Source organism: Bactrocera oleae, chromosome 4 (genome assembly GCF_042242935.1).
Source record: "Bactrocera oleae isolate idBacOlea1 chromosome 4, idBacOlea1, whole genome shotgun sequence".
Lineage (NCBI taxonomy): Eukaryota > Metazoa > Arthropoda > Insecta > Diptera > Tephritidae > Bactrocera > Bactrocera oleae.
In genome coordinates, this window is record NC_091538.1 from 41121581 (window position 1) to 41130253 (window position 8673).

Below are 8673 nucleotides of genomic sequence, written 5' to 3' on the forward strand. Positions count from 1 at the left end.
ATAGCACGAATTATTTTGGATATGTTATCGAAACAAATACAACAACAACAAAAAGTGGTATTAGTTATGAAGTATTGCCCACTTTGTTCTCTTTTAGACATAAGAAAGAAATCAAAAGTGGGCACCCACTATGGACATGCGCTTAAATGTATGAACGCTACACTTTCAAAGTGTTCGGCGAACGTGAACGCATGTGCAAATGCAAAATACTAAAGTGGCATATTCAAATTTCCATACATATGTGTAAGCGATTCAAATTGTATGCGCTGAAGTCAAACGAACACATAAATTTCGCTCATTGGTAACTTCAAATTATGAATTTAGCAATTCCTAAGCCAATGCGTTTATCTACTCCGTCATAGCGTCATTATATTCACATCGTTCCGAAGCGTTTGCAATACACATACATATCTACAGAGAAGGTTGGCGAGCGATTATGAGGTGCAATTGCGTATCGTTTGCGGAAGTCATTGTTCATTACTGCCTCTAGATGGCTGCTAGCTGCTAGCTGCTTTGACTTTGATTGTTGCTGTCAATTATTGTTGTCGTAAGCGTTTTGGCTAAAGCCCGAGTTGGCTATAAGTGCTGCTTCGATAGCTTCTTTATTATTCAAAGAGTGTTTGCCCTACACATATTAGCTTAGTGTAGAAAAATATGTTCGACAGCGCAACCGTCGGCGGCTTCAATAATAAACAAGGGAAAGCTAAGCTATTGCTCAAAGTTGTCTGCTTGGTTTGACTTCATACTAATTCTTACAAGAAATTTACATAACATATAAGTAGTGGCACATATAAAAGGTATACTTCTGATTCAAGTTAATATAAAGGAAGGAATAATAATAGGTGAAAAAAGCTCTGAATGAAATATGTGGTAAGGCGGATCATAGAAGTTCTTCATAGATATAAGATTTCTTAATTTAAGTTATTATAACTTCTAATTTACCCGATTGTATGCACAAAGTCGACTTTTCTTTTTCGAGTTCTAGGAAGTTAATTGGTTGTCGAAGTTCAATAAATAAATAACACATGTTTTGATACATTAAATGCTACTATAATCGGTGAAATTTATATCTCGAACAGAATTCTTTTCGCATCCGCTTATAAAAAAACCGTCTGCAGAATGGTTTATAAAAACATTGTACAACATTATGTATATTTAGGTCATAAAGACGATTTTGATAAACACCATATGAGTCCTGAAGGCCCTTAAAATATATATAACGAGAGTTCCAAGTCCACAACCCTTTAATATTCATAGACACAAATATATGGTAAATGAGTAAGGTGAGTTACACCATTTCTTACTTAAGCACCACTGGACCGGTATGAAAAGTCAAAGTTGAGGCAATTTTCTTTACGGTGTATCTGATGAACCCTACCGCTTTGTTCTTTGAGTTTAAACGTATTTAATTTCCGATTCGACTTGCAATCGCCATGCCGATTAATCACTTACAATGCGAGTGCTTAAATCAGGTTTTTCTCAGAGTAATTAGTATGTACAATAGTATATGCATGTGTCGAGAAACCATCCGCTTAATTGGAAATTGTCGTATATCGCAAGAACGAAATTTCATCAACCAAATGAATAGCGAAACGATATTGAAATGCTCGATTTGTGCCGATTTATTGAATTTTTATTACACTAAATGGACTACCGAACAAAAATAATAACAATAACGGCACCTACTGTTTCAAGAACTTAAAAGTTTCAAGACATCCTGTCACGCAACGAAAAACCTTAAACCGTACAATTGAATCAATCTTGATTCCATTTTTATACCCTGAACAGGGTGAAACGATATATAACCTACAAAATATGTTCATTTATATACAAATGATCAACATGCAAGTTGAGTAATTTTAGCAATGTCCGTCTGTCCGTCTGTCCGCCTGTCTGTATATTCGCGAACTCTGGTCCGATCAAGAAAATTTCTTCGTGTCAAATTTCGCGAAGATAACTCACCAAATAAAAAAGTGTTCATACAAGAATTGCCACGCTGTTTGTAACGCCCTGTATATAAGCGAACTAGTTACTCAGTTTTTGAGATTATGATATTTGTCGCAACGGCCAATATTGGACCTCTATAGCATATAACTGAAATACGAACTGAACGATCGGATTAAAGTGCTTCCATGGAGAACTCTTTCATTTGTCGAGTTATCTTCACGAAATGTGGCATAGATTGTTGTCTAAAGCAATGGTGCAATCTCCAAAGACATTCTTTAGATCGAATCACTATAGCATATAAGTATGTAGCTGCCATATAAACTAACCTGTGAACATCAAGTTCTTCTAAGGAATATTTTGTATTTGTGAAGAGTATTGTATTACAGCTTTGGAGCAACTGAAGATAACGTTTTTTCTTTTTTCTTTTCTATTTCAGATCAAAGAAGCTTACTTAAAACAAAAAAATTAATACCAAAAGCTTCACCATTATGAGGACGATAAAACTTGTATATAAATTGAGAAAATTCGAATATAAGATGCGCTAGTAAATAAAATGACTGACTGGAAGTGACAACTAATGAATATGAAGAGACGATAAAATCACTAAACTGGTTCTAGAAAAATGCATTGCCCACATTTCTATATAATTGTCTACGCGTTCCTATGAATGTACTTATTGTATATGCTAAATAGTATATAGATTTTTTTGTATGAACGAGCCAGTAGGCATTTTCAATATTTTTAATAAATCGTCGCTTAGACCTGTCCACCAGCGATAGCGACATAGAGCGGAAGCTGGGCCACTCAATTAGCGGTAACAGGATTTTCAGGTTAAAATTCACCACGCTCGCCGCCTTCCAACTTCCCCAACCTTCCAGTAGCAAAGCCGTTACGACAACGACAAAATATGTTTGCTGCTGTAATAATAGAGTAGTGAGCGACCAGCTGTTTTTATTTCCCATAATTTTATTTCTATTTTTTGAAACGCTCTGTTTTCGGCTTTTTCTTCGCCGATTAGTCATTTATATTTCTCTATGGGTTGGTCGGTATGCAATTGTTATATATTTGTTTTTGTGGCTTTCTTCGCGTATTTTCAAGCTACACATACTTTCAATGGTTGCTAGTTTATGGCTAGTCATAACGTCAACTACATGCATGCAGATATAATATATGGTACATACATACAAGCATACACATGTACACATCGATGAAGAGGTTAGGAAAAAGAATGCCTGGCATTTGCTCGTCGATCGGCTGACAGCAGGTAGCCATTTCCTTCGTCAGTTGGGCAACAAATTTTACGTGGAAGCCGAGCGGCTCAAGTGAAACACGCCTATACATACTTACATATGTATATGTGTAGTGCAAGCATAAGTAGCTTTGTATGCATGCAGATTTGCGTCAGTGTGCGCATTAGTAGATTTAGCAACAGGTGGTCATTTGCAAAAACATAAATAGCAACAGATGGAATTTGGCTTTTATGGCAATTGCGATGAACTGAGCTGAGTTTCACGGTCTTGTTAAGCGCTCATAAAAGCAACAAATGTACATGTGCATATACATACATATGTATGTGCAAAGTAACGGACATACACATTCACCACAGTGCAAATAATCTGTTCTGGTGTTTTTAAGCAAAAATTGTGCATTTACTACGATCCGAAGTTTTGTCTTATCGCAAAAAACATTTGTATGTGTGCATGTATGCACGTAGCTTTTCTATTGTTACACAATTTTTTCACAACCATTTACGACAAGTTGGCTTTTCCTCGTAAAATTAATACTGGCTTTGAGAGTTTCTAAAAAGTTACGTTTTGGTCAAAAGTTGAGTTTAAAATCCCCTTCTCTATGCACTTGAGGTAGACTGGTCGCAACGAAAATTATTCTCACCGTAGTTAGCTTGCAGACATTTGATTCACGCAGCAACAACAACAGCAAAAATACACAATATAACAACAGCACAAATACTATGCTCAATGCATTAAGCGTACTGCGAACTACAGGTTCAAGACGACAATAGAGTGCACGAACACGTCTTACTCACCACACGTATGGTCGCGAACTGAAACTCAACTAAACCTGCAAATAATAAACGACAAATGCGAATGACAGACGACAAACAATAGTGACTGTATTCCAAGCTGAGCTTCAACTGATGACTGGCATCCAGCGCTGGTAATATACTCCACCATCGACAGCGGAGAGAGCTCTTTTCCACATGCTGGCATAAACATACATACAAGTATACAAATACCACTATGAATGCGTAGCCCGAAAAAAATGTGGACAAAAAGTAAAAATGAAAATAAGCAACAAGAGATAAAGAAAATTAACTACTCTCAGCCGATCGAACAGGCGCAGCTCAGCAGCTCACCAACCAGCAAACCATCCAACCGACCGATCGACCCATCTAACTAGTACTTGTAAGTACAAAAACAGCAATAATGCTAGCAATGCAGTAACAACAAAAAAGTGGACAGCAAAAAGCAAATCATAGCAATAGCGACGGATCATGAGCAGAGGTATACAACTAGCATCGGCGCCAGCAACAACTAGCTAGCTATACCTATTGTAGTAATCATTCGGTTTGCTCACTTGTTACATTACAGCGTTACCGGACTTAATTGCTAAACGCATAGTTTTCAAATCATAAAATCGAGTTGCGGTTACATTAAAAATAACCAAAATGGAGGTATACGTTTTTATACATAAATATGTATATCCACCGACAATAATAATTGATCCTATTAAATCATAAAATTGATCTAAATCTAATGCAAAACTCGTTCTTTATCGTTTACTCACTGAAGAAGCATTATTCAGAACTATACTTATTTGGAATGTTCGTATTAATGTTGTTTGACAAATCGAATAAAAAGTTTTAAACCAAAAATTTTTTTAAATGAAATATTAGCTCTTATCTGATGATCTTTTACTCTTTTTCTGTATAGATCTAGTGATAGGGCGTTAGTATGAATTTTTGTGAATAGGCATTTATAGACAAGAAAACACATACCCACTACTACGGCAACTTTTCAGAATCCACTTTTTTAAAAAATTTAGCGTTTTCAGCGAATTTGTACAACAAAGAGCCTATGATGATCAGTCGGCAGAAAATTGGTCAGCTGCCATCTAGACAGTATGAATCAAATTGAACGTATATTAAGCAAATTAACTATTAACTGAGGAATAATTTAGCTACAGGGCCGATTAGCTTAGTACAAGTATAGTAATGGTCAACAAAATGTTCCACTTTAATGTCGCATTTTGATTGATCATTCACCTATGTACAAGTATAAGGCATGATTTTTTCATTTGTTCTCTCTGATTCTAGACTTTACTTTAAATTGTTTTACCTATTTAAAATTAGTTGATGTATTTTCCTATAGTTTTATAAGACATCGTCAAGAATAGTTTGAAATAGTTTCAGAATACAGTTATAAGCTAGGATGATTCCGTAAACCCTTACGACTACAGTTCCTTTCCTTTGGTGAAGTCTGGGATACGATCGGCGCATGGTTAACATCCCCTTATATTGATCGCTACCTGCAAATAATTCGTAGTTTTTTTTAATCTTTATCTTTATCGGGACGAAATATTCCTTTTCGTCGGTATGCCATCAAGGACATGATATTGATCGTTCAGTTTGTATAACAGATATATACTATAGTGGTCCGATATCAGTGGTTCCGACAGCAGCTTGAGCAGCAGCTTGAGCAGCTGCTTGATGAGAAAAGGACGGATACAAAATTTAAGATTGATATTTGAAAAACTGAAGGACTAGTTCGCTAATATACAGACGGTCTTAGTTGAAATTATGAATGTGGACCTCTCGAATATAATTATTATATGTAGCAAAACACTCATATATATTTCCTGTTTTAAACATTTCAAAAACTATTAGTTATTCTGGAATATTCTCGACTTCTCACATCTGGCAACTCCTGAATTATTTTTGCAATCGACAGCAGCAAACTTCAGCTGTGATTTTCTCTCCACTTAAATCGCAAATTAAAAGTATTTTCTATAAAAAAAAAACAATTATTTTAGCCACAAAACGTACGGAAAATGGAAGTCTTTCACAAATCATTACTTAACGAGAGGCTTTCTTGGCGCGTACAGGTGAACACATTTGTATGTACATAAGTTTTGCATGTAAATATACTTATGTATACAGTCACTAATCAGGCTTTCATAAATAAGATTTTCGTGCAGCAGGGGCGTGCGATTGCAAATTAAATGTCAAATATCCAGTACTGTTAGACCTACTGTTACTGCTTAATTCGTAACCTTTTAAGTGTTATTTGTCTTGTTATTGGGGTTTATTTGCAATATCACAAATATGCCTTGTTTTATTAAGTGTTCAAACGCAAATATAGCACGTAAACACACATATACATACAAACATACACGAACGCTTTGTAAATATGTGCTACGTAGGAGTCCACAACGTTTCTTCGGATGCTTTGGCAGAGCTTTGTTGCTCTTGCTGCGAACGGAGCGGGTGAGCGTTGCGCTGTTATTTTTTGGGGTTTTTCAAAAACTTCCAGCAAATTTGGAACTGACACTTTTCGCATATGTTTGTGAGTGTGTGTGTTTGTTGTATTTTGTTTATTAATCTCGGCTAGTACAAGCTGTTTTCAGTCATTGCTGACGCAGCTTTTATTGCCAATTGGCTGAAAACCTGTTTTTGAAATCAAAACCGCAAATTTCGTTCTAAATTTTCACTATGCAATTTTTTCTCCTCATTTCGCAGCTTAGAGGAAAGCTCTTGTGAATTGAATCGAATCGCTTTTTAATTTCGCCAATTTAGTGGCGTAGCATACACACCTTTTCGCTGGCTATAATTATGCCCGTATGAATTTTCCAAAGCTTTGCACGAAGCTACAGGGATTTCACTAATAATTAACTTTCCCAACTCTTGGTTTGCGACCGATTTTGGGCAACATGAAAGTCGGATTTTTATAACGAATTTCTGCGTCGCGTTGTATTAAGTAATTACGCTTTTTTACTTCACGACTAACCAAGCTAGCCTACAACCGAGTTTCCGAGTTTTCAATAGCCGATAGACGACTCTGTACAGACCAAACGGAGGTCAGCACAGATAACGAAGGATGCTACAGCTCTGTAACAGTAAATAGCGACCGCAAAGACAACGTGTGAGCAAAATCGCAACCAGACTCGCAGTACTATGATCAAATACTGAATTGCAGGTTGAGTGTTGGGCCGGCAGATGGGATCGTTTGGAATGGCTTTGTGTAAATAAGCGAAGCAGCAGTAGACGAAAAAGAGCGAATGTGACGAACGAACGAACCGACGGCCAAACAAGACGTTCACCGATTGAGCTTCAATGCGGGCGAGCAGCACCAGGTTTAGCCAGCGCGTTATATACCGTACTCACCACAGCTTGTGCTTTATGGAGCTTACCACAACCGTCGGCGCTGGGGAGCAGCTCAGCTATTTGCTGATAATTTAGAGATGATGATTACGTTTTTCCGTGGTGGCTTTTAGTTGTTTTTATTTGGTTTTGGCGATAAGAATATTCTGTCAACGCAAGCGTTCACGGGGTACAAGACACGACTTGGGCACTTGATATAATTGCGAGGCTGCAATAACAACTGAGCAGGCGTTTGCAGAGCAGTCAGCGATCCGCTCAGCACCTCAGCTCAGCTGATCTCACTTCGTTTGCGTTAAGTGGCGCACATACATACAGATACCTTGGACTATGTATGTATGTGTGTACGTCTCCGAGGTGTATACCAGTTTTGCTCGGGTGAGCATTAGACGCATAGCGCTGTATTCACTTGGATCTTGTTATATGCAAAATACACACATTAGAGCGGTTGTGAGAAAAGAGAAAGGGGTGGCCAACAACAAAGCTCAGCGGCGCAGCGAAGGTGTAATTAACTACGTAAATGCAGACCTACAAGCAGACAAACAAACGCTTTTGCTTACATACATTCGCTTGCGGGTGTGTGAGTGTGTGATTTATAAATATAAATATCACAAAGGCACATATGCTTATATTTTTATACACATTGTCAACGATAAACAAGCCACACTTAGCTGTACATGAAACGCATGAAAGCCGACATGACGCCCCCAAAAAAGTACTCACCGACATTCGTGCAAGGCACAACGCTGATAAGCGGCTCCAATTATTGGCAACCAGCATGAAGAAAATAATTACAATTATGTCGCTCCAGCTGATTGAAGAGCTGATATATCAAAACTGTACACCCTCGAGAAATTACGCAGTTCAAAGTCACCACATGGATTTAATGGTAGCAAAACGAAGAATATTTTATTTTCAATTTTGTTGTCCTCTATATTTCGCCACCCATTTTCCTAAAGTTTTGAATTGGAATGCGTGACTGCTTGTTTTTTTCCATACAGTTTTCATTTGATACCTCTTTAAAATGCTACGGCTTATTAAAATCTAAATAAAAACACAATGAATTTACTGCCAAGAGATAAGATGCTGCAGTGGGTATCTTCCCACACATAACAATTTTCTACATACTCTTACAGTGGCGGACAAAAGTCTATTGTGTTGATGCAGTTTTATTATAATCTTGTTTCTAACCATAATAAACTAAACAAGTCAGGAAGCGCTAAGTTCGGATGTAACCGAACATTTTATACTCTCGTAAAGTCAAATGGTATACTCGTTTTAGATTTCTTTGTGGATCTTGTCGTTTTGTTCTAAGTTGACCGATATTTTTG

General features: G+C 37.1%; 1 protein-coding gene and 1 long non-coding RNA gene across 4 annotated transcripts in view; one reads left to right on the forward strand and one right to left on the reverse strand.

Moving 5' to 3' along the window:
• ced-6 (PTB domain-containing adapter protein ced-6) overlaps positions 1-7297 on the reverse strand; it is a 28134-nt gene extending 20837 nt beyond the window's left edge. The window contains exon 1 of one of the 3 annotated variants that reach the window (XM_014231817.3): positions 6778-7297. The gene's annotated coding sequence lies outside the window, so the exon portion shown is untranslated. The other 2 variants (XM_014231819.3, XM_014231818.3) reach the window with 2 other exon arrangements.
• LOC138856961 (uncharacterized) lies at positions 1925-2741 on the forward strand. The gene is made up of 2 exons (XR_011395926.1): positions 1925-2248; positions 2384-2741. It is a non-coding gene; the product is annotated as an uncharacterized lncRNA (long non-coding RNA).
• Positions 7298-8673: the final 1376 nt, after the last annotated feature.